Source organism: Eucyclogobius newberryi, unplaced genomic scaffold (genome assembly GCF_026437365.1).
Source record: "Eucyclogobius newberryi isolate DKJ021-1_F unplaced genomic scaffold, fEucNew1.0.hap1 SCAF_284, whole genome shotgun sequence".
In the NCBI taxonomy this organism is placed as follows: domain Eukaryota; kingdom Metazoa; phylum Chordata; class Actinopteri; order Gobiiformes; family Gobiidae; genus Eucyclogobius; species Eucyclogobius newberryi.
The window spans coordinates 22271-48723 of record NW_027315928.1 but is presented as its reverse complement, the minus strand read 5'-3'; the positions used below and the strand labels follow the sequence as shown (position 1 = coordinate 48723).

General features: G+C 40.8%; 1 protein-coding gene across 1 annotated transcript in view; it reads left to right on the top strand.

Annotated features, from left to right (window-relative positions):
- The first annotated feature begins 220 nt into the window (after positions 1-220).
- The window catches only part of LOC140373030 (serine/threonine-protein kinase PAK 5-like), a 44490-nt gene continuing 18257 nt past the window's right edge, over positions 221-26453 (top strand). Inside the window, exon 1 of the mRNA XM_072459858.1 lies at positions 221-334. The gene's annotated coding sequence lies outside the window, so the exon portion shown is untranslated. The remainder of the gene's footprint in view (positions 335-26453) is intronic.

Here is a 26453-nt window from a genome sequence, read left to right as displayed (position 1 = left end):
TAGCACCGGCTCCGGAGCGCCGTCCTTTACGTTACCGGCCGCAGGTGCCGCGCGCGCATTGGCCACGCGCGCTCCGCCCTCCCCGCCGCCACACGCCGCGCTCATTCGCTCTCCGCACCGAACATCCCGGATGTAGCGCACACCGCGGCCGCTCTTCCTCTCCTCCTCCTCCTCCTCCTCCTCCTCTCCACACTCAGTCAGAATAACATGGCGCAGACAGATACGTAGCGGTGCCACCGCCGCCGCCGCCGCCGCTGTAATAACAACAAACAGCGTAGTAACACGCCAAAAAACCACGGCACCGGGAAATGTGAGCGCGCGGAACGACACGGAGGTAAGCGCGGCGCGGTCTGCTCACTCCTGCCGCCGCTACGTGACGCGATTACGACGGGCTTTTCCCCTCCGATGCTCAATTGCGGCGATGTTTCTGCGCCTCCGGTGAATCCGCGCTGTCATCGCAGTTGGGATTGTACGCGTTTATTTATCATTTGTCTTGGCTGTGATTTATTCATTTGATTCCCCCTGCGCGGCGCGTGTGCTCATGGGCGCGCGCGCGGGGCCGGCGGCCGCTGTCCTTGGTGTTGAACTGGGTGGACAGCGATCGGCGCCACAATCACAGTTCCGTCCGATTGCTGCGCGGTTTTTGGTGGTTGTAACGCGTCTCTAAACGTCCGAATGCTGTGTTTTGTGTGATGCACGGTTGCTAGACGCCTTTGCTGCCGCGATAATCCGGTAGGAGCCCTGCGTGAGTGAGTTTGAATGGGCCAGCGTTCATCCTCCTGAGGGCTACCGCGCGGTCTGCTGCTATCCACGCGTTATTTGCACGTTTTTTATCCGCGGTTTGGAGACGTTGTAATGTTGTAACGTTGTAAGAGCAGGTGCAGGCCAAGCGTGAAGACGTCCTGGTGTTGCACTGGAGGGTGAACGATGGCCGCCTTGACCCGAGCTTCACCCGTAAGACAATTCATCATCTTATAATTTGTCACTAATGCGAATCGGCAACAGTGCAATTAGTACGGCCGCGGCTAACGACCATTTCAGGGTTTGAGTCAGCATTATTCCTGTTGTATAAGGGCATTTTTAACTGATGGGCAGCAAAAAAATCAAACTAAATCCCGATGAATGATGATGATTTAAAAAAAACACAACTTTTTTCATCATTTTCTACTCAAAATAATAGCACTTCCTTTATATAGTTCAAGATCATCAGAAAAGGTCAAATGCAGTTGATTGTGTATTGATACTCACGATGCCTATGATGCCGTCGTTTTAGTATTGATTTGTTTCTGTTTTTTTATACTTTTGACAACCCATTGCACTGTCCAGGTAACGAAATACATTGTTAATCGTCGACAATGGTCATAATTAATCCCAGTTTTCCAGTGGCAGCTCTTTCTCCTCTGTTATTGTCATGGAGACGATATGAACCCTGTGAATGGAAGGTCAATGATGGCAAATGTGACCTGATGTCCGGCTTTTATACTCAAGTTATACTGTGCAGCGATACACGTTAGACCACTGCTGTTACTGCCATCCATGTGTTTCCCAAGTGAGGGGACCACTTGACTGGTCTCACAGTGTTCCAAGTTCGTTGTAGTTCAGGGGGGTCCAAACTTTTCACTGGAGGCCCCATTTTGAAACTTATACGGAGCGAGGGCCACAGACAACCCGACAATGAAGTGAATCATTTGAAATGTTGCATTTGACATAGTTTCAATGCCTCCATCTTTAATAAGACTTGGAACATTAATATTAGGCTGGTATAAACATAAACGTGATTAAATTTGTACAATTCTACTGTGAAAAGTACTACTTTGTGTTGTTTGGACGGACTTATCAGGAAGCCTGAGGGCCAACAAGGATTGGTCTGAGGGCCGCATTTGGCCCCTGAGCCACAGTTTGGATATGTAGTACATTTTACATGCGAAAACAAGAACATTGTTATTATTATTGTCATTATACTAGTTATTCATTGATTTGATTTATAATGACTAAAATAAACATCGGAACACAATATAGTACTACTACTACTACTACTACTACTACTACTACTACTACTACACTACTACTACTACTACTACTACTACTACTACTACTACTACTACTACTGCTACTACTACTACTACTACTTCTACTGCTACTGCTACTGCTACTGCAACTACTACTGCTACTGCTACTGCTACTACTGCTACTGCAACTACTACTATTACTACTACTACTACTACTACTACTACTACTACTACTACTACTACTACTACTACTACTACTACTACTGCTACTGCTACTGCTACTGCTACTGCTGCTGCTACTACTAAAGCAGGTCTTAACGTGGACTTAAACCAAGACTAAAGCAGGTCTAAACCTGGACTTAAACCAAGACTAAAGCAAGTCTAAACGTGGACTTAAACCAAGACTAAAGCAGGTCTAAACCTGGACTTAAACCAAGACTAAAGCAAGTCTAAACGTGGACTTAAACCAAGACTAAAGCAGGTCTAAACCTGGACTTAAACCAAGACTAAAGCAGGTCTAAACGTGGACTTAAACCAAGACTAAAGCAGGTCTAAACCTGGACTTAAACCAAGACTAAAGCAGGTCTAAACCTGGACTTAAACCAAGACTAAAGCAAGTCTAAACGTGGACTTAAACCAAGACTAAAGCAGGTCTAAACGTGGACTTAAACCAAGACTAAAGCAGGTCTAAACTTGGACTTAAACCAAGACTAAAGCAGGTCTAAACGTGAACTTAAACCAAGACAAAAGCAGGTCTAAACGTGGACTTAAACCAAGACAAAAGCAGGTCTAAACCAAGACTAGAAGTAGAACTCAACCCTCTGACGGGTGGGACTGCGCTCACTGAACTAAAATGAAGTTAAGATAAATATATTTGTAATTTAGCTAAAAATGTTATCACAGAATAGCACATTTCCTAGATTTATAAATTCACTTCCTGTTTGTAATTGATGACATCACAGTAGGAAATGACCCAGCAAACACTGGGCCAAAACTCATCTAATGTCACAGTTTTTTTTTATTTGACAAATGCAAATTTGAGTGACTTTATTTTGTTGAAATAATGTTTAGGAAATCAAACATTTTGTTTCTTTGTGTAAATTCTGCATAAACTTTGACTGGAATGAGGGGGTTGACATCCCTGGTGTGATGTCACTTCCTGTCATTTTCTATAAATTTTTCAACGTTTTCTCCACAAATACCTGCTCGATCGCTGTCTGTCTGTCTCTCACTCTTCTATCCCTTTCTTTTATTATCTTCCTTTTCCTGTCACTCCTTCCTCTTTCCCTCTATTATTTTCTCTCCCGCTCTATTAACTCAAACTCTATATTTTTTTCAATCTTCCTCTCCCTCCTTTCCCTCATTTTGCTTTACTTTCTCTCTTTCCCTCCCCCTGTCACTCATTATCCTTTCTCTCTGTTTCTCCACCTTTCTTTTCACTCACCTTTTCCCTTTCTCCCTTTCTTTCGTTAACTATCACAGCTTTTCCTTTAGTGTCTCTCTTTCTCTCCTTCCTTCCGTTTCCTCCTCTCTCTCTCTCTCTCTCTCTCTCTCTCTCTCTCTCTTTTCTCTTCCTCTCTCTCTCATCCCCTCTCACCCTCTCTCACACTTCTCTCTCTCACTCCATCCCTGCCTTTCTCTCCCTCTCGCCCCTTCACTGTCACTCTATCTTCTATAACTATTTTCCTTTCTCTTTCTCCCCCCTTTCTATATCTACCTCCTCTTTTCCTCTCTCTCTTGTCCTTTTCCGTCCCTAAATCTAAACTCCCGCTCTCTCCTCTAACCTTCTGTCTATCCTCTATTTTCTTTCTCTTTCTACTTATTCCCCCTCTCTTCTGCCTTTTCCTCCCCATCATTGTGCGCTCTCTCCTCCTCTCTTTATTTATCTCCTTTCCTTTCGTCTTTCCCTTCTTCTATCACATCTTTTTCTTGCCCTCTTTTCACCTCTTCTCTTCTTTCTCTCTATCCTCTCGCCCTCCTCAGTCCATCCTCATCTTTTCGCTCTCTTCCTCTCCCCGTAAAGCCACTTGCAAGGTCCTCTCCGCTCTGATGCGCCGGGTATGGGGCGACGTCCTAAAAGAGGGGAGATAATGAACACACGCTGGACTATTTCTGTCTCCGCGGCGACGCTCTGGACCGCCCTGCCGTCTGCGGAGGCCGCTCGCTCACGTTCAGCGTTACGTAACCCGAGGAGTCCGAGGGAGTTGGAACGGAGGACTGGACCGGGTTTTTGTGAGAAAGAGCTGCAAAGATGTGGCGACTTTCACCGACCGCTCTGTGACACCGCGGACTTAGAACGACCTTTAGAGAAGGTCATGTCATAAACTGTCGCTCAGCAAAAACGTTGTCATGAAAACACCCGGTTTCAAGTTTCCCAGATGTGTAATGTCAAAGGTACAGGTATCAAAGTTTAGTGTTGTGATTATTGTGAGAGAAATCTTCACGATTTAACGATTGTTCACGATTATTGAGACTGTGACCAAACAACAGTTACATTTTTTTTCTTAATTTAATTTTTTTTCATTTCCATGGTTACTGTTCCTCAAGTTTTTGAGCGACTTTACAAAACAGAACTTTCTGAACACAAAATTAAAGTTAAATGTGATAAAAACAGCCGGATTAAAAAGTGATTTACATTTAGGTCTATTTTATGGTCTATATTCAACCAAAAATACTTAAATTTACTTCTAAAATGTTCCCAATTATCTTTTTTGTTTTAGTCCTGACGATTATATTGTGACCTGAAAAATCCTGATTATCGATTAACCTGATAATCATAATAACCTGTGCTGTTTCTAAATCCATAAATCATCTCCAGACTCGTTCTGAGCATTTCTGCCTCAAATCACGCTGATTACTGCATGTTTAAATCCGTCTATCGGGGGAAATCTAGCTTTTGTTTATTTCCCCATGGCGTTTCTCTCTGCTGCCAGTCGAGTTCTAACACAGTAATGCGTGTTTTTTTAATACATACATTATTTAAAGCTGTAAAACATGAGCTTATTCAAGAGCCAAGAATTTATTGTCATTGTTTCAAGTCACGACGACATGACACTCGAGCAGTTATTCAAATTAAAGTGCAGATATGCAGAGTGAAAAATGTGCACGAAAGCAAAAACTACACCAAAACATGGCAGTTTGAGCGTTTGTGCCGCCATCTTGGCGAGGCAGAAGTGCTCAAGAGCATGTTTAAAGGCCAATAACAGTACAACTAATGCATAATGTGTCCTTTAAGAAGACATATTATTTAACATTAAAGGACAACATATGACGATAATTATTTAGAACCTTTTGTTAATTATAAACCGCTTTAACTCTAAAACAGCTTGAGTACAAACTGGTGAACTGACTTCCTGTTTAAAACCGTTTGACACAGTAAATGTAATAGATGATTTAGATTTGATGGTTAATCATGTGGCTTTATATTAAAGGACATTGTTGCGATCGCTCGATAGTTGAATGTCCCTCTACTCTTTTCGTCCTGTTCAGTTGTCTTCTAATGCCAGCACGTTTCTCCCCGGTTATTGCACTTTGCCGTTGCTGCAGTGAGATGAGAAAAAGGAACGTCCCCAGTGGATTGTGCATGACTCGGCCTGTCAGTGTGTTACATGTGTGTGTTACATGTGCGTAGTGTGTCATGTGTGTGTAGTGTGTCACGTGTGTGTGTCACACACATGACACACACATGACACACTACACACATGTGTGTTACATATGTGTTTTACATGTGTGTAGTGTGTCATGTGTGTGTGGACAAATGAGAAAGGCCATCAGGGAGTACAGTGTGAGTCTATGTCCTTGTCAGTGTGGGAGTGGGGAATTAGATTAGTAAACATGGCAAATATTGTTGTTATCTATACATTAATATATTAATTTATAGAAGACAGCTGTGGCCTTTATTAACCAACGCCTTGTTACAAATTGTTTTAAGTATGCTTCACTGCTACTATTACTACTTCTACTACTACTACTACTACTACTACTACTACCACTACTACTACTACTACTACTACTACTACTACTACTAGCCACCCCAGGCCCCTTAGTCCGATGTTACACTAACTGTAAAACTAAAGACAAACTGGATTTGCTTCACTTACATTGGCATAAGGCGATTTTTCAATTTTTTTTAAAGGATTTTTTTGCCCATAGGCTTTATTAGACAAGACAGCTTAGCATGAAATGGGATTGAGAGAGGGGAGGACATTCAGCAAATTGTGGAAGCCGGGATTCTCACAATACTGTGGCCGGCTGCACACATAGCCTGGCATATGTGCTGCTGCCTTAACCACTGGACCGCCGGGCAGCATGTCATGATACATTTTCAAACTCGATTGCAATAAGAACATTAATAGTCTCATTAATGTTAGCATGTGGTCTTAATCTAGTTCTGATATAGATCAAGATCAATCTAAAACTGTTCTGGAAAGGGCCACATTAAGATTATTTTTTACATTCCAACTCCGGGTCAAACATAAACATGAAGAGGCTTTTCTATTCTGCAGGTTTGAACAGGAAGTCAAGCCATTTCAGATCAATAGTGCAGTTTACACTGAACAAAATATAAAATATGATAGTACAGCTTCCATTTGAACTCATGCTGATCATTTCATACTTATACTTATACTTATGCAGTAAATTGTCGGAGTCGGGATTCGAACCCACGACACTGCGGCCGGCTGCACTTGTTGCACTTGTTTTACATTTTTTAACAGTTTATACTCACATTAGTCACTCACTATAGATGTTACCGTGGCGTTGTGCGTTGTCATTGTGTCCTTGGGCAAGACTCTTGACATCGCTGCAAGGGCGGGGTCGTCAGCAGATGCCACGGTGCGTTCAACACGAGCAGAATTTATGACTTTGTTTACTTTGCTCCTCTGCACATTTCGATGTTATTGGCTCGCGTGTCGACCCGTCCCAGAACTGACGTGTTCAGAATAGTCGAGCAACCAAATAAATGACCGTTACTTTTGATGTTTTGAGGTTGCGCAGGCACAAATTTATGCTGGATTCGCGGAGCCTGATGATATTAAACAAAAGTGAAGTCCCAAAGTCAATATTTTTGAAATGTTTATTATGTGGTCTGTGCTAATCGCTACGAGCTGGATTATGGCTGTATGTTTACATGAGTTTTTGGCCCACACGTGACCTGGATCTGATGCTTTCGTGACAGTGTGAACAGCCCTGCCACTTTCATTTCTGCGCTTTTTGCAAAGCGCCTGCCGTCTGAACACACAGGTCACATTCACCTGAAACGCTACAGTGCGGCATATTTTCTTTTTAAACCGAAAAAAATGAAAATTAAACAGATTGAACCTTCAAACGCTTGCCGGACTAAGGTAGAGTGCAAAAAAGTGACGTTTTTTTACTGAAATGTTGTGACAAAAATAGATACAACTCAATATAAAGAAGCTTGTGTCGACAAATGTTGCTTCCTTTGACGTAATGTTCTGTCCACCTCTACCTTCAATTTTTTTTAAAATTATTTTAGTATTTTTTAGAACATAATACAACAAAAATGATAATAGTTTAAAAGAAGAAGAAGAAAAAAAGACCAGGACAGGATTGAGGAATAAAATAAGGGAGTGGCATCAGAAAAAATAACAGTCCCATTTTGTCCATTGTTTTTTAAATTGGTCTATTTTCAAGTTGAGTCCAGAAGATATTTTTTCCATTCCGCGTATGTCGGTTATGATTGGGGCTGTTGATTTCACTCTTGAAAACTGATTTAAATCACATTTCATTTGCAACGTGAACCACTTCTTAAAAAAAATTGCCAAAAAATCTGAATTGAGCATCAAGCCTCGCCGTGACCGTAGCCGGAATCTGCGATGTTTGGAGGCTAACGCTAACTGCAAATGCGTTAGCGCTAACGTATGGAGCGGTGCCAGCTGTTAGAACACGCGCGCCAGGGTCTATTTATTCCCCTGCTCCATCTGCGTAGTAAGAGTAACAGTCAGCATGGCCTTGTGAACGCTGTAGCGACCAGTGGGAGGCTAATTCCACTTACACCGTCGTTAAAGTGATCCCCGGTTGGACTGGACGCGCTCGAAAAGCCTATTGTGTTGTCGGCACGCGCTCACCAAGAACTAAAGCAACAGAGGGTTGTAAAGCTTTGACTCGCTTACACCGAACGGTTAGTTTAGTTTAATTTTAGCCGTGAGGGATATTATTAGGTCACAGTAACTGAAAAATGCAATATAAAACAAGTCTTGATTACAATACAATGAAAACTGTAGAAAACGGAATCATAATAATAGGTGAGAAACGTACTAGCCACAACTGTATCATTCTGCCCCAAGGCATCTGTGGCTGCACCAGCAAGAGGTCCAGCTTTTTCAGGTCCGATATCGATGCTTTGGATTTAAGCATCGGCCGATTCCCAGCGTCAATCGATATGTAAAGAACGGAATAATCGTGTTTTAAAAATATAATAAATAAACACAATTAATTTATTGCAAATTGTTTAAAATTAATTATCAAGTGACTATGAATAAAGGTTCAAACATCTGGCTCTGAATTGTCTCATCCAGGTCTATTCAACGTGAGGCCCACGAACCAGATCAGGCCCGCCAGACGATCTGATCCGGCCCGCGACCCATCCCCAAATATATTTCTTCTTCTTCTTCTTCTTCTTCTTCTTCTTCTTCTTCTTCTTCTTCTTCTTCTTCTTCTTCTTCTTCTTCTTCTTCTTCTTCTTCTTCTTCTTCTTCTTCTTCTTCTTCTTCTTCTTCTTCTTCTTCTTCTTCTTCTTCTTCTTCTTCTTCTTCTTCTTCTTCTTCTTCTTCTTCTTCTTCTTCTTCTTCTTCTTCTTCTTCTTCTTCTTCTCCTTCTCCTTCTCCTCCTTCTTCTTCTTCTTCTTCTTCTTCTTCTTCTTCTTCTTCTTCTTCTTCTTCTTCTTCTTCTTCTTCTTCTTCTTCTTCTTCTTCTTCTTCTTCTTCTTCTTCTTCTTCTTCTTCTTGTCTGGTTTAATTCTGGGTTAGTATTACTTTAAACCTGGTCTGGCTTATTCCATTTACTTCTTTAGACTGGTTTGGACCTGGTTTGATCCTGGTCTAGTCTTGGTTCAGACCTGGTTAGTAGAATGTGAGCTGTGACAAATTGCAGGGCTGCACAATATTGAGAACAAAATCTTATTGCAATTTTTGTCTATTACAATGCAGATTATTTATCATTTTTTCCCCATAGCACCCAATCCTAAGTGGAAAAGTAAAGTGAGCAGTGGTCCAAGAGTAAAGACATAATTTGAGGAGGGAAAAGTTGAATTTAATATAATTTGAAGGAAAAAAAGCATTAAATAATAAACAGAATCTGGCATTTTCAAAAGATATACCTCAAAAATGTGAAAAAACATAACAAAACACTAATAAGTAATTAAGTAATGAGTAATCTGGGTCTGGAAATACACAAAATCAAAGACGTGCGCATTTGCAGTTAAAAAGACAAAACAAAAACCCTTCAATAACACCAAAAATATGATTACTTTTGTTCAAGGGACACAATTAGAAGAAAATAAGTAGATTTGTGATTCTTCTTAGCTTCTATTTACAGTGCAAATTTGAAACACGTCCAGGAGCATTCACGTTCGAGCGAAGATCTAAAGACGAGCAGCAGAGCGCGTTTGTAGCGGCCTAAACTTCACAAGCAAAAGTCCCGACACGACCATTCCCCCCGACGCAGAAAAGAGGTGCTAACGAGTCGTGTCGCCGCGCCCGCCGCAGCTCGACCCGTGCGATTCGAGGTCAGTCAGGTGGATTCTCATCAAAGCCGACGTGAATAAGTTCTCATTACGGCTCGTCTCGTCTCGTTAGGACCCTTCTGCGCCGCAGCCCCGCGGGGGCATTTCAAAAGGAATACGCCGACAGACTGGATCCCGCCACATACGCCATCTGCGAGCGAGGCGCTAAGCTAACGGCGCCGCCGGTGCCCAATTTGAGTCGGAACAGAATTAGCGTCAGAAGTTGATGATTTGAAACAATGACTACTATCACAGCTTAAAGTGGGATGTCATTTGCTGCCAAACGTTGAGGACATTGAGTTATATTAAATCTGTATTGCAAGCCAAAGCTGATTGCGAAACAAAACGCTAAATTGTAGAATTTTTATAGTTGTCATCAGCAAAATGTATATTAGATTTAAACACGTACTTGTTGGTAGTGTTTGTTAGGCGTAAATAGTTATAAATAGTCTACATATTGGGCTATAATGTAATGTGTGCCCACTCTTTCTTTATTGGGGCTGTCACATTACTTATATTTCAACTTATTGTTCAATAGAAATTAGATGGAACATTATTTTGGGGGGCTTAATGTTTATTATGTGTACATTGTCTTATAATGTAGACATTTTATAGTTTGTTTTGTAATATGGAAGGATTGGAGCTAGAGAGTTGAATAACGTAGCTTCTGGTTAATTATAGGCATTTTAATTCTACTATTTATATGCGTTTTGACAATACTGTACATTCAAATATAGTTTACTGGGATTATCCTGCTTCATTGTTATTGTGTCAATGAAACCAAGTTGTTTCAGTAGTTTATTGTTTATTATTATATAGTTTATTATTTTCTTTTTGGTCCGTTATTGCGACAAACCCAATATTTCGCTTTAAAACTGTTAGCTACATGACGCTAACAGCAGGGGTGTCCGAACATTTAGATTTTTACATTTTTGACTGATTGGACATTAAAAAAATGTTCTACTTCAAACAAATGTATGAGTAAATGTACTTCAAATATTTGTTTTATTCCGTCTTTTCAGTTCCAAATGCATTCTAAATAGATTCTTCACCCTTGAGATTAGGGGAACCACCTCAGATTGTATAAAGTTGAGACAAGTTGTGTATGAATTTAAATGTATAATTAACACAATTACACTATAAAATGTTCTGTTTTCAACCATAATGCACAGAGAGATCGCAACAGTTGGCAATGCGTCGTTGTGCTGCTAATGCTACTGCTACTGCTACTGCTACTGCTACTTTGCTATTGCCTCTTTTAAAATGTTTCTCGTTCTTTTATGTGTATTTTAAGCACCTCTAATTCAAGTTGAGTCACAAACGAGTCTTAACGTACGTGCTTGACCTGAAAATTGTGAAAAGTACTGCAGATGTTAAAATACAGCAGGCAGCGCTAGCATCGCGGTAGCATTTAGCCCGCAGCTACCGTTAGCACTCTTGGTTGGCGTTCTTCTCTCTCAAGCGGAATGAGGTTACAGGAACTAGAATGACCAAAAAGAGTGACAGATGGCCATCCTACTCGAAATAGAGACTTTGGTGAAGACAATTTAACTATTTAAGTCATCAAAACGAGTCCAACACCGGGTTTTTCAGGAATCACACCTCAAAACAAGCATGAGAAGTGTTTGCAGCGGCTGTGGCTTTATTAATTATATTACTCGAACCTCCTATTGACCATGACTTATATGAGTCCAATGGGGCCTAACATTTGCTTTGTAGCTCCATAAAAATTGACTGCGTTCGCTTCCCCCGTGCCAAGTTTGCCATCAAGATTCCAGCCATGCCTTTGGTCCGTCAGCTGGTGCGGGTTATTGACACAAACAGATGTCTTTGAACGCACCACCGGGTCGTAACGTATTAATGTTGTTTCTCGGCTGTGCGTGTCTCTGCCATTCTTTTTCCGAAACAACCCCTTCCTGTCCGTGTGCAGTCGTGTTTCACTTTCTGAATCCATCTCTGTCACTTTACGGGGGTGTTAGGATTTAACGATATTTCAATTGATCATGATTGTAGATGTCAATAGTAAATAAGGATGGAATAGTGAGTTACACCTCTTGAGAGGATGCCGTTTAAAAAAAATGAAAATAAAATAAACTGCTACAATGAAAGCAACAATATGAAATGAATTAAAATCTTGAATGCACAATTGTTTATTATGATATGATGGTAAAATTGGTCAGGTTTGAGCAGTCTCCTTCGGTGTCACTCAACGCGGTGAACTAGCTTAAATTTAGCCTCGCTCCCAAACTTGACCATCACAAAGATGATAGCGTATGTGATGTGAAGGCGTAACCAGGCCAACAGCAGGGAATCACTTTAGGAAATGGAAAGGAAGTTTCAGACTCTTACAAGCCATGTTTCAATCGTCAGAAGAAGATAAGATTTGACCTGGATGCTAATCACAAATGCTAAAAAAAGATTAGCAATTTATGCGTAACTTGCTCCAACAAAGCCAAATTTGAGTTAAACTTTTGTATAATCATGTAAGTTGTGATATTTGAATAGATGATGCATATTTCTTCTGGAGTTTACATTTGTTTACATGAGTGACCGGATACAATATGGCCGCAAGGTGGCGTTAACCAATATGAATAAAGATATGAGTAGATTTGACTTATTTACTATTTGGCCTTGACTTACGTTTGTTTTTGAGTATTTCTGATGGAGTTTCCCATGTTTCCTCTTTTCAAAGGTGCTACTTGATTTTTACTGTCTTAAAAGCCAAAGTAGTTAATTTCAAACTGTTTACAGCGGTCCACATCAGATGAATTCCTAGCATCCTAAATGTTCACCGCGATGAGTTTATGAGCACGTTTCACAACTTGGGAAGCGCGAGATTTGCCGTCACAGTACCGCTAACAACGACTAGCATGCTAACAGTACACTTCCTGCTTCGCTGAGACCTAAATTAGATGCAAACAGTGCACAGCAGTCTCATTTTGACCCAAGTAGCTGCTTTTACTCTGCTTTTTCACTTTACATACAAATATTACGCGACAACAACTGAGTACAGTCCCTTTAAAATGAGAATGAAATGAATTATAAGGTCTTCCACTTCCACAGACAAGAAGAAGTTAGGAATAATTTGGAGTAATCGTAGTAATAGCCACAGTAACATAGAGTTTACGACAACGTTCTGAAAGTGCTGAATAACCACAAGCCTCTTTGTCCGAATGAATGCCGGGTTTCGGTGGAGTACCCCGCGAATGTGAGCGGTGACGTGGCCCGGCGGAGCTCACAGATGCCGGGGCTGAATACACCAGACGCCACTCACTCCGCAGCTGCGTCGCTTTGATGCTGAACCTACAGGAAGTGTCACAAAAGGGCCACGCTAGCGGAGTTAGCTTCAGAAGAAAGAGACGATCTGCTCTGACGCCGCGAGTGCACCGCTGACACTATGAGGCAGCTGCAGGCTAATGCTGTTCTAGGGCACTTCTTACAATGATTGACACTATTTATGGAAGGAGGGATTCGATTGTGCCGTTTTAATGTGGTGAAAATAAACTAGAGCTGGCGATATGGCAAAAAAGAAAAGTTAAGCATGATTTTTTCCCCGCCACATACTGAACTATTACAATTTTCTTTTCTTTTTTAAATTGTTTTCCCACACTTACTGAACTATTTCAATTTTTTTTGTTTTGTTTTGTTTCCCCCCCAAAAAATGGGCATGGCTTAATTTACTAATCAAAAAACTTAATTTAGAAGAAACTCAATATTAAATCAGGTTAATTTAGGAGTTTAGTAAGGTATATAATAAATAAAATCTTCCCTTGTCTCACACACACGTTTTCTTTAGCGAAACTGTAGATTTCTGTCAAGTGAAGGCATTGTGTGATGCCATATTGATTTGTGCATCAGTCAATATTGTGATATTTATACTTGCATTAGCCTATATTGTGCAGACCTACTTACATTATTCTTTTTTGTGAACATAAATAAAACATAAATGTAGATAAAAAAAAAAAAATAATTTCCTCCAAAATATGAACTCTGCTCTAACCATGTTTTTACACACAGGGTGTGAACATCTCGATTAAGGTCGAATGCAGAGGACAATAAAGTCTAATATTAACCGTAAAGTGCCCCCTACAGGTCGGACAACTAATTGAACTAAAATGCAGTTAAGATACATATATTTAGCCAAAAATTAAAACATGTTATCATAGAACTTCGGTTTGTTTCACTTCCTGTTTGTGATTGATGACATCACACTCGGAAATTACCCAGCAAACACTGGGCAAAAACTTATCTAATGTAAAAAAATAATAATTTGACGAATAAAAATATATGAGAGCGACTTCATTTTGTTTAATGAATGTTTAGAAAGTCAAAAAAGTTGTTTCTTTGTGTAAATTCTGTATAAACCTGTCATTTTCTACTGATTTTTCAACGTTTTCTCCACAAATACCTGCTCGATTGGTGTAAAACTATAATGTATATTTACAACAGGTTTAAATACACCAAATAAAGTCAGAATTAGAAAATCGTACAAACCTGTCACGTGCCCTTTAACCTTGAATAATGGCATCACTTTCTGAAGCTTTTGTGAAAGAATAATTGAACTTTGTGCCAGTTTTTGTTCCATGTGGATCTAGATATGAACCATAAACAAACCTAAAATATCTCTGTATAGTTTACTTCAGTCAAACATTACCTCGTTCTTTTTTATTCCATTTTAAAATTCCTTTAAACTTCTTGGTACGCTGATCTGATCCTACAAAACGCTAACCATACATGTATATTTTAGTACTTTTCACCTGTAACTGTGCGCGAGGCTGTCATTGTTCCATTGGGATTCGCCCGTCGGCCCGTTAGCCTTTTCTTTTAAATTCGTGAGAGGATTTTTGTGGCGTCCGAGCGCTAATGAGACGAGGTGTGAAGAAGAAAAGGAAGCGTGCATGAATTATACATGACTGCACTTTGAGGCTCTTCACACTTTACTCAAGAGATCAGGCGCTAAAAACAGCCATGTTCGCATTTAAAGTTAGTTTGTCGAGAACGTTTAGCCTATATTTGACGTCAATATTACACATCATCAATTATGTTTATTTATTTGAGGACTGACAAATGTAGAAACTGGTCAAAAAGGAGATGTTTATTTACTATTTTTTTTCTAGTTTTCATCTGATTGTTAGTTTGACAGATGTTAATAAATTGCATTTGTCCGCCTGATTGAAACTTAGATACCGCACTGGAGTATAAGTCGCACCAGCCAAAAAATGCATAATAGAGAAGAAAAAAACATTCAAGTCCCATTGGAGTATGAAATGCGGTTGCAAGTGTGAAAATAACAACATGAGTTGCGACAACAAATAGCGACATGAGTAAAAACGACATCAGTTAGAGAAATTTATTTTATTTAAAAAAAATTCCAGGCAACATATTTGATATTTGTCTTGACATTCATAGTTTAAAATCCATAGCAAGACACAAATGTTGTAGTTAAAGGCGGTATGGACGATTTTTCGGCGATTTGAGAATGCAGGCGGAAGTGCACATGCCCCTCCCCCGTGCGGACTGATACAACACACACGTGCGTTTGTTTATTAGCGCGACAGAGCGCATCGCATCGCTCGTCTCCCGTAGATTTCTGTCCACTTCTGCGTCAGCTCGAACTGTCTTTCTCCGTCTTCATTTTGCCCCGTACACTGAGGGAACTATATTATGATAGATCCATGCGCTTAGGCACGCGGAAACGTGGGGACGAGCCTGACGCGGCTGCAGGTGAGCAATAGGTGCGTTTTATGATTGATACGTGGCAGGACTAATGATTTATCCACGCCACGAGGAAATATAACAAACAAATTGCTGAAAAAAATCGTCCATACCACCTTTAAGTTCATAAATTAACTTTTTGTGAAAATAATAGCAACACTATAAATGTATTATCTGGAATATAAAATAACTTAAGGTACAAAGATAGAAACACCTTTTTGGCCTAAATGGCTCTTTTATTGCCATTTTCACGCATTTGTTTGGCCACGCCTCCTAAGCCGGGCCGGCGTGGTCAGTACTTGGATGGTCAGGGGCAGCTGTGGCTACAATAGTGTCTCGTGGAGAGATTGAATAATGCACTAAATTCTGAACCGACTTTAAGCTTATGGAAAAGCGTGATATCAAACTAAACTTCACTAAAGCATGAAAAAGAAAAATCCAAAAAGAGTTTCACGCAACCAGAGGAGATGAACAAAAAAAAAAAACATTTATCAGCCACGGCAAACAGTTTATGTCGGGATGTAACTGAAGTACTTCTCATGTTGTAGGCGTAGTACTACAGCGTGTACTTCTGCTCCCGTAGACACGCCAGAGTCCTGTAATCCCCGAGTGTTTTCAGAGTCCAGTGTGTGAAGTCATGTGCACCGGAATGAGCCTCCGCCGCCTAAAACAACTTGAACCTCGACTCGTTTAACGCCACGGCAACTGCTCTAATGTACATCAGTCGAAAGCCGTTATATTTCGAGCTAAAACGTATGTAATGAAACTGTAGGCTACTGTAAATACAGTCTAAACTACATCGATTTCCCTGCCGTCCGTGTGTTTTAGAGAGTGCAGTGCTCATGGTGCGATGGGAGTTAGTCCCGCCCACCTCCTGCTCGACGCCCACAGTGTCTCCTACAGGAGCTTTGGCCTGGGAAGCCACACCAGCCGCTATATTTAGAGATGCACACAGTCGAGAGGAGCACATGCGAGCTCTCAAGTGTGTAGTTGTTAAAGATGTATCTGAAGACAGGGTTTACAGCGCTGCAGAGGACACGTTCACTTCAACACTGCAAAGGATTTACAAACGACAGTGATTACTTCAAGCGAAAGAGTTTGAAGCTTGTTTAAAAGTGCAGGGAACTTGCCCTTGTTCTTGTGAATCTGTACATTTATTTTATATATTGTAAAAGCAGCTCTTTGTCACAAAATCAGACATTTTATGGATCGCAAACCCGGATGTTAAAAAAAATGTACGATTTTAAAAAGCGAGAGAGTCTTTTTTTTCCTTTTTCTTGTTCAGGTAATAAAAAAGTGAGAATAAAATAAAAGTATTTACTAATCAAGGTATTTGGAACAGTTGTTGTTTTATACTTTTACTCCATCTCACAAATATAAGTGTTCAAATGTACTTGAGTGATAATAAATTCATATTTTTAGGGGGGAAATCACTTTTTTTTCTCCGATTAATTTTAAACGCCGAACTTCATCTGTAGGACTATGTCAGAATGTGTTCTATCTCTCATGTTTCTCGTTTTGTAAAACGAGAAGTTAAAATTCATATTTTTCTGTGTTATGTGTTTTCATAACCTGCTTGTTTCCATGGAGATGATGTTGATGTAATTGGTTTGCTGAATATTCCACAGTCTAGCTTTACCTGTTACCATGGAGACAAGCGAGTGCCACACAGCCAGGCCCAGTTACAGGTCAGATCTGTGCAGTATTTGTGAGCATGAAAACACCTTGAATCAATGCATAATAGATTTACATTTATTGCCTTATTGTGGGACATTCCAGGAGACAGGTAGAGAATGTGATTTTAATGAAAAAACAAACAAAAATAAGACTTTTTAATAAGTGATCTTAAAAAAAGCCTCTTATAGCAGCTTGATCCCTCAGATATTCGCGGTTGGCCCAAAAATCATTCCAAAGCTTCCGGAGATAGTGATTAAAACATTTCTTATCCAACTTTAAGTAAGAGTACAACAGAAACAGCTCAATTCTCAGGTCTGCAGAATCTGGGACATTCACTTCACGTGTCTCTCACCGAGGAAGACGGTGTTCGTTTCTGCAGATGAAAAGAGGATTTCTGGCTGCGTTTCTGCTTTTTGGCGGTACAAAAAACACAATACATTATTTATCCTCACAGTACTGTCCATAAAGTGCATGTTTTTGACGGTGTGGAATCATTTGGTTGATGGTGTGTCAAATTGGCCTTGGATAATGCTGTTTTACATAATTACAGATGTAATTTGAGCTATTTTCTGGGTCTGTCGTTTTACAACACAAGGATTTTAAGCCAGTGTTTGTCAAACTGCGGTGCGCGGGCTTCTTAATGGTGGTACTTTTGCAGTTCTTGGTCATAACATTTGTTTGTTATTCAAATAAACTAACCCTGTTACAGTCTATAACACTAGTAAGTCAGTTTTAGCCCTGCTGCCCTGGTTTACGCCAAATTAGTCCTGACTTTCAAACCTGGTTTAAACTGAATTAAGGCTTGGTTTAGTTCTGGTTTACTCATTTGGTTTGAATTTAAATATTAATAAAATATAAATAATAAGATAATTTATATTATTTATTATTGTATTGATTTATTTTTTAAAGATTGACATTTATTTTATTATTTATTTGGACTTATTTCATTTTTTTCACTTAAATGCTCACACTGCAAAAAAGTGATATCTTGGTTGAAAAATATATAATTCACAATATTTAAATGATTGATTTGAAAGGCCTTGACTGTTGTGCGGATGCATTATTAAACTCAGAACATTTCATTTATATTTTATTCCTGACTTATTTCAATATATTGTGAAAGAAAAAATCTATTACGCTCTTTTTTTTTAAATGCAATATGCAATTTTCCTACAAGAATGGCAGATAATATCAATATAGTCTTGTCAAAAGTGTTCAAATCATGTTCCAAAATCAGCAAATATTTATCAGGACGATACTGCAATTGCGATAAAAGTAGGATTCTGTCCAGACTTCACATCGTAAACCACTGAAGGAGCTTTAAGATTTGTGAAAACACCAAAACATGAACTTCTCTTCGGTTGTTCTCAGTGGACAGATATAAATAATTGCATCCTTTGTGATTTGACCATATGCACGTGATATTTTGATTAAATTGTGGCCGTGTAAAGTAACGTTTGTTTGTGATTCCGGTCCGTGAGACAAACTGACCCTGGCTGTTGTTACGCTGACGTTCTGCTGAGTCTGTGTGAGTTAATGTGGGTCAGCAGGTATAAGCCTCTGTGCTCCATCATCACAGCTGATCGGGGGGGAGGAGAGAGGGGGAGAGGGAAGAGAGAGGGAGAGGAGAGAGGGAGGAGAGAGGGGGAGAGAAGGAGGAGAGAGGGGGAGAGAGGGAGGAGAAAGGGGGAGAAATGGGGGGAGAGAGGGAGAGGAGAGAGGGAGGAGAGGAGAGAGGGAGGAGAGAGAGAGGAGAGAGGGGGAGAGAGGGAGGAGAGAGGGGGAGAGGGAAGAGAGCGGGAGAGGAAAGAGGGAGAGAGGGGGAGAGGGAAAGAGAGGAGAGAGGGGGAGAGAGGGAGGAGAGAGGGGGAGAGAGGGGGAGAGGGAAGAGAGAGGGAGAGGAGAGAGGGGGAGAGAGGGAGGAGAGAGGGGGAGAGAGGGAGAGGAGAGAGAGGGAGGAGAGGAGAGGGGGAGGAGAGAGAGGGAGAGGGAAGAGAGAGGGAGAGGAGAGAGGGAGAGAGAGGGGGAGAGAGGGGGAGAGGGGAGAGAGAGGGAGAGGAGAGAGGGAGGAGAGGAGAGAGGGGGAGAGAGGGAGGAGAGAGGGGAAATGGGGGCAGGATGAACAGAGAGACAGAGCGGGTGAGAGAGAAACAGAGAGAGACAGAGAAGGGGTGGCAGAGGAGGAGGAGGGGAGAGCGAATGGGGGGAGGAGGAAGAATTACTGTAAAGAGGAAGAGAGAGGGAAAGGGGGAAGACGGGAAGAGGGAGGAAGAGAGCAGAGAGACTGGGGGAGGATGGAGGAAGAAAATAGAGAGGAAGAGAGCGAGAGAAAGGGGGAAGATGAGGGAGAGATAGAGAGGAAAGAGGAAAAAGGGGGCAGGATGAACAGAGAGAAAGGGGTGAGAGTGTGGCAGAAGAGGAGGGGAAAGAGAGAAGAGTGAGCTGAGAGAACGGGGAGAGGAGGGAGGAAGAAAATAGAGCGGAAGAGCGAGAGAAAGGGGGAAGAGGTGGAGGGTGAGACAGCGGAAAATGGAAAAAAAGGGGCAGGATGAACAGAAAGACAGAGGGGGTGAGAGTGAGACAGAGAGAAAGGGGTGGCAGAGGAGGGGAACGAGGGAAGAGGGGGGAAGAAAGAGCAGAGAGAACGGGGGGAAGAAAGTAGAGCGGAAGAGTGAGAGAAAGGGGGAAGATGTGGAGGGAGGATCTAGTGGAGAGTGGGACAAGAGAGAGATAGATGAGGAGGAGGGGAAGAGACAGAAGAGAGGTCAGAGAGAGCAGTGAGCAGAAGGTGAGAGAAAGTGAAAAAGAGAATGAGAGGGAGAGAAAGAAGAAAGGGGGAGAGAGAGTGGAGGGTTGAAGGGGGCGTGGTGAGGTGGGAGGAAAAGGCGGGGCTGGGGGAGAAGAGAGTGAGTGAGCAGTGGGTCAGAGAGAGAGAGAGAGAGAGAGATGACTGAAGTGGCTCCATCAATGTTTCATAAGTCTTTGTAGGTTACTCTTCCTCGTGCGGTATAATGGACGGTGCAAATACTGGGATGTGTATCTGCAGTAGTCTTCGTGTACTTTATGTTCAAAATATATATCATATACTCGTCCAAATATCAGAAAGTGTCTGGATCTAGATCTGGACCCGTCAATCACGTCGCCGTCTGCGTGATAATCCCTCTATGTGCCCCGGTCTACACTCATACTCCAAAAACTGTACTTTATTCAGCTCATATTCATGTTATAATGTCGTTTCCGTGCCAACAAACATCCATGGAATTGTATTTATCCTCATTTAAGCTTGTTTACCAGGTTGTCTTGCTCAGAAATCACAGTTTCAATGTCCCCCGTATAATTGTGTGCTTTTTGCGCGCGACAGTGAGAAAGGAATACTTTGAAATGGCTAAAATTGCATCAGATAAATCCATGGGTTTCATAAGAGGAAACTAGGATTGTCGTCATAGCAATACAAATTCAAACAAATTTTATATATTTTTAATGGAGAAAAAAAAGTCCACAAGATGCATAGAATAAGTATAAAAAAAAAAAAAGATCAAATCAATACGGCTAAAAAATATTTTCTTTTTTTTAAACATAATTCTGATATTTCTGCGCGGCATTAGAAAGTTGCGTACACCAGCCCGTTGTTTCGTAGTGTCTGCTGCTGAAGCGCTGCCGTTTACGATGTGGCGGCGATCAATCGTCCGGCGGTCAGATGACGGAGTGAGAGGAGATTCCCCCCGAGAGCGCGGACCCTGGCAGTCCCGAGCCCCTTCAGTTTAAGACGATTAATCCTCACAAAGCCACACGCGGCGACCTCATTGTGAAGCGCTAAAGGTCGTGCGGCCACAACATGAGACGAGCAGGAAGAGTAATGGAGAAAAAAGCAAGTGAATGTGATATCATACGGGCTACACCTCCGTTTAAGAGCAGTATTTAGGCATGGGAGCGCCCTCTGCTGTCACCAGTGGGAATGAACACTGAAAAATAATCAATATAAAGAGGGTTGTTTTGTTTTGACGGACGAAGAGTGGGAACATGTGTGTACTTCACAATACATGCGTTCGCGGTGACGTCATACATCCGGGACTTCCTCATAGCGGCCATTTGGAATATATAAATATAGATATTCTAGCAACTACCACGACGTCATCCTTTTCCACGGCATAATGAGCTACGAATACTTTGATTGTTTAGACGATAACGACAAACTAAGGTACACGACAAAGCGATCATTCCTTGGTCTGACAACAGAGCGATGTCCAAACAGAACGCAGGTTTTTGGCATTTTGGCCTCATATATCCTGGATATCGTATGTAGTAGACGTGCGGTTGTGCCCCTTTCAAAATGGCGGACTCGGTTGCTACTGTACAAGTTCCCGCATGTGCGAACGCATCTATGGAGGACCACGAAATCTCTGTTGGAAGAGTGTCAGAGTGTCCACGACTCTCACAGGGAGGGGCTGAGTGCGGGAGAATCTGTGGTTGCCAGGAGACTAACCATTGTCATGTGTAAATACTGTCTGGAAATGAACAAACCATTGCTGTTTTTGACATCACATCCCATTCAATTTCACAACAATGTACCAAGGCCTCAAAACTCCTGGGCCTCAAAACTCCTGCTCTGGACAACATGGATGGATACCTGTGGAACATACTTTACAAACAACTGCACCGACGGCTAAGGACTGGACCGACACCAAAACTGACACATGGAAAATGGAACAAAATCACATACGGACTTTGAATTGAAAAGAATCCGGACTGAATTGGAACATTATTTGGACGCTTTTACGCCTTAAAGTGCGCCCTACTGGTCGGACGGCTCATTGAACTAAAATTTAGAAGAATATAGGTAATTTAAGTTATGCTTTTTACTCTTTTGGGTTTAGAACTGTAAACTTCCCCTTGGCGTTCATTGGGACAAGCCCTCCTCAGATGTTACTATGCACTCTACACTTTACGTTCTGCACTTTGGCTTTCTGGGATAAAAGCTCGGTGTTCTTTGAAAGGCTCTTCCACTCCAGCCCATTATCTGCACTCGTGTTAAAGCGCGACTTAAGCTTCAATTATTGATGCTTCGGTAAATCCTTGTGCGGCTGGTGCGACGAGAAAGACACGTAAACGAGCCCGAGTTGTTTAAAGGATTTGTCCAACCCATTTATGTTCAGTTTGAAGTCTGAAGATGTGAAGTGAACTTGAAAATGTGCAACTATTGTGGACACATTCGATTTAGTTTAGTTTGAGGTCATTTCAGCGTAATACAATTTAAATAACAGTTTCCTTTAAGTCAAATACGATATGTTGTGGCTTTACCTGAAATGTTCGACAATGGATTAAACTTGTGTTTTTACTGCTCAAAACATCTTAAAAAACATGCATTACATTACCCCACAGCGATGGTTTCCATGCAGATAGACATTCTGTAATCTTTTTTGGGACTGTGGGATGCATTTTAACATCTCTATTACGAAATGTGTTGGGTTTGGATAACTTTAGATTCATCAAATAATCTCGATCTTGTGCGTCGATAAACAGGAAACAGCTGATGCTAATACGCGCTAGCTTTGTGTTGTAGTCTCAATGAGAAGTTACCGTCAGTGGAAATATGAAGGTTTATGACAAGATAAAGTCAGCGTTTGGGGGTAAATGATCATCTTCTGCCTTTTATTTGCTTTTGGCCGTCTTGTCTAATCATCTCGCTCTGCTGTTTAACTCCTCCTTAGCAAGAGCATAATACCGCTAGCCAAAGATATGGTTTCGAAGCGAGCCAGTGGAAACAGGCCTCCAGCTTGTCCTAAAAAAGGATTCAAATGCATTCAGCGAGCAAAAACGTTTTTATTTCCATGAGGTTTGATTGCCTCAGATCGACCCGTTGGTATTTTTAAGAAACGTTGTCATCGAATGGCCTCTTTACTGTGGACCTGAAACGTTCCGCTAATTTCCGTGTTTCGTCTGTGGTTTGTGGTTCGTTTGTGTCCCATGCGAGAGGAACAGTGTCGTCTTCTTTACGCTCTCACACAAACCCAACTGTAAAAACCCGCTTTAGTTTCAGAAGAAGGAGCGTTGTGTCTATGCGAGGCCGATGACGCGGCGCTTGTGTACAGAAGTTAGCCCCGCGGCGCTCAAGCTAGCATACAGCCTCTGCTTTCATGTCGGCTTCAGTTTGGGTGACACGATTAAGAAACGTTTGGACCATGTACTTTGGCTGATGCGAATTTCAATCAGTTTGGATGAGTTTTTGGTGACTTGATTTAGAGATTAAGTTTCCCATGATTGTTGTAGACTTTACTGTTCTGTATTTAATCCTAATATTTAATCCTATAGTTCAATCCTAGAAGTAAAAAGGCTTTCTCCACTGGCAGACAAGTTTAATAAAAAAGGGAAATACCTGAAGCAAACTCCAAAAATCTTGTATAAACTTTTTCGACCTGTTCAAATTACTGCTTGTTACCATGGAGATGTTATTGCTTTCCTAGAAACAGTATGGAGTTAAATGTATCAAGGCCTTATTAGCGTGAAACATCCTGGCAAAGCGCAAGACCCTTCCACAGCGGCTAAAGGCTAGTACATTAGCTCCAGTGCATATTCGATGGGAGGGTTAGCGTTAGCCTCCAAACCTCACAAACTTATGAAAAATCAGGACTGTTTTGGCGACTAAAAAACGCTCGACTTCACCTGAGCATCACCAGAGCCTCGTTAGAAAACATATGACACTGTTTTGTGCGGATTATTAACGTCAGCAATTAGTGTCAACATTAGCATACACGCTAACGGCCACGTCTTAAATCTAACGTTATGCTGGATGATAATACACCAACAACAACATCGCAGGCAACAGTTTGACAGTGATATTTTTGTTTTATTTAATCAAGCACCACAAATCCAACTTAAATAAATGAACTTTAGACATTTAGCCAGATATTGACTCTCATTAAACATGTAACAAAATGGAGTTGAAACAATACTAACATTTCAAACTTGATTTTACACTAAAAATATAATATAAATGTATTTATTATACTAGTTCTGATAGAGCCCAAGATAAATTTAAAACAGTTTTTTTTTAATTTATTCTTGTCTAAATGAGTATCTAGTTTTAACACTAGTTTTAGTATTGTATATTATCTGATTTTTGACTTTTGACAAACATAAATAACAACCATTTGCTTTCTCTAATACATTCATGTTTTTATTATGCTGTCTCATTAAAAAGAAGAGTATAGAACGTTCACATCAGGCTGTGTGTCCTAAACACGTCATTCTTGAAAGAGTCTATAACATGTGAAGACCAGCAGGTGGCAGACCCTCCACTTTTAACAAAATTACATGTCTTTTTTACACTGTATCTTATAAATATAATCCTAAACCAGTTCATGCATCGCTTTATCCAATCCTCCCGACTCTTGCACCAGCGTGTGGGCAGCAGCAGCCGCCGCACGTGTGCAGACCACGCTTTGTCCTCCAGACTTTTAAGATCTCATTTAGATAAAAGTGCTCATCTCCCGAAGCCTCCCGAAGCCTCCCGTGATATTCCTCTTTTACAGGTGACGTGAAGGTAGATCCGCTCCCGTGATATTCCTCTTTTACAGGGCGTTGTGAGGTTGTAGTAGGGTTAGTGGTTGTACTTTGCATGAAATTAACTGATTTTATAGGTGGAGGTTTCATCTTAATTATGGACACAATAATCAATCACAACTAACAAGATTTTTAATTGAGATCGAGAATCAGTCATTAATAAATGTCAATTATTTTTCTTTTTTTTTTAATTAACAACAATAAAATATTACAAAAATCAACATAACAATACAATCACAAAAAACAAGCAAAAAAAAAAAACTCCCTCCACCTCACGCAAAAACTAAGTAGAACTAAATAACATTGACACATCCAAAGAAAAGCTGACAAAAAGTGTTTCCAATGTGTTTTAGTCGGCCATATATTTATTTTTCAAATTAAACTGGGCCATTTTTTCAGAGAGGTCCATAAAAATGACTGGAAAATTTGTTTTTAGAGCCAGAAATGCGACTTCTTTTGTGTTAAATGGCACTGGATAAAAGTCTGCATTATTTATGTTTGAAAAATAAGACTCTAAAAATGTAATATAGCAAAAAATATTGCCTTTTTTTTTGTCATATCGCCCAGAGCTACCTCATATTTACAGAGTTTAGAGTTTGTTTTCAATCTTATTATTATTTTCATTTATTTATTTTTTATTCGTGAGCCTCCATGTTTGTTTTCCCACCACCTGACCGTGCCTTCCCCTGATTGGTCGGTCCGCCCGGTTGTATTTAGTCTGCAGCTGCCCACACGTCTCCGCCTCACCAGAGCGTTTGGGCCCCTCTCACACCCCGAAGGCCCTCTGTGTATTTTTATCCAGAGGAGCTTGTGTCGGGCGTGTCTCTCTCAGGAATGCTCCGACCGCTCCGTTGGCACGTGGGCCGACAGCAGCGCTCCGCAGACCTGGCACGGCAGGCCCAAATCTCCGTCAGAAATAGGGTTTGGACACTTTGAGATTCTTTACCTCATATTTAAGTGTCAGTAATGTAAAGAGCCCATGTTTTACGCAAAAACGGCTCTGTTTTTGCCTGTGCTTTGTGGTTGCGTCATCGACGTAACTGCGGTTGTGTTTTTATGTTTTTTTGTTTCCTCTTTAGAGCTAAAAATGCTCAGTTTCAGCTCATGTCAGGAGGATGTTTTCTCTGTTTTAAAAGTACACAACTCGTAGTAATCGCGTCAACATTTAGAATGGTTTGCCGTTAGCATCTGTTAGCTTCCTTGGCTCTCTGCTGGCAACAATATACATACATTGTGTAAAAAAATAAGGGTGAAATCCAGTGTTTGAGTATTATTTTAAATTAGAAAAAGTATCCAGAGGTGGAAATTAAGTAACCAATGACAAATACTCACATTATTAAAAAAAAAACATGTAAGTAAATTTGACCCATTTAATTACGTTTAAAAATCATGCAGTGCTTCTGTTTCTGCTCCTTCACGACAAACGCTGAACCATTTCATGCAACTAAAATTACATTCAGAAGTGACTAGTAGTTCTTTGAGTCATATTTTACACTTTCATCCAGCAGAACTTGAGTGCACTTTTAGCCATGTATTTGCTGTATTTATACTTGAGCTTTCTTTCCACTGCTGAACGTGCCAAAAAACCAAAGCTAGTTTTAATGCATAGATGAAGCCTTTAAAAAACAAAAATGATATACAAACCATGCTAAAGCTAGTACTGCAACTAGATACTCATTTGAACAAGTGTAGATACAAAAGAAAATCATAAACAGAACAAAATGTGGTCTTTCCAGAACAGTTTTAGAATG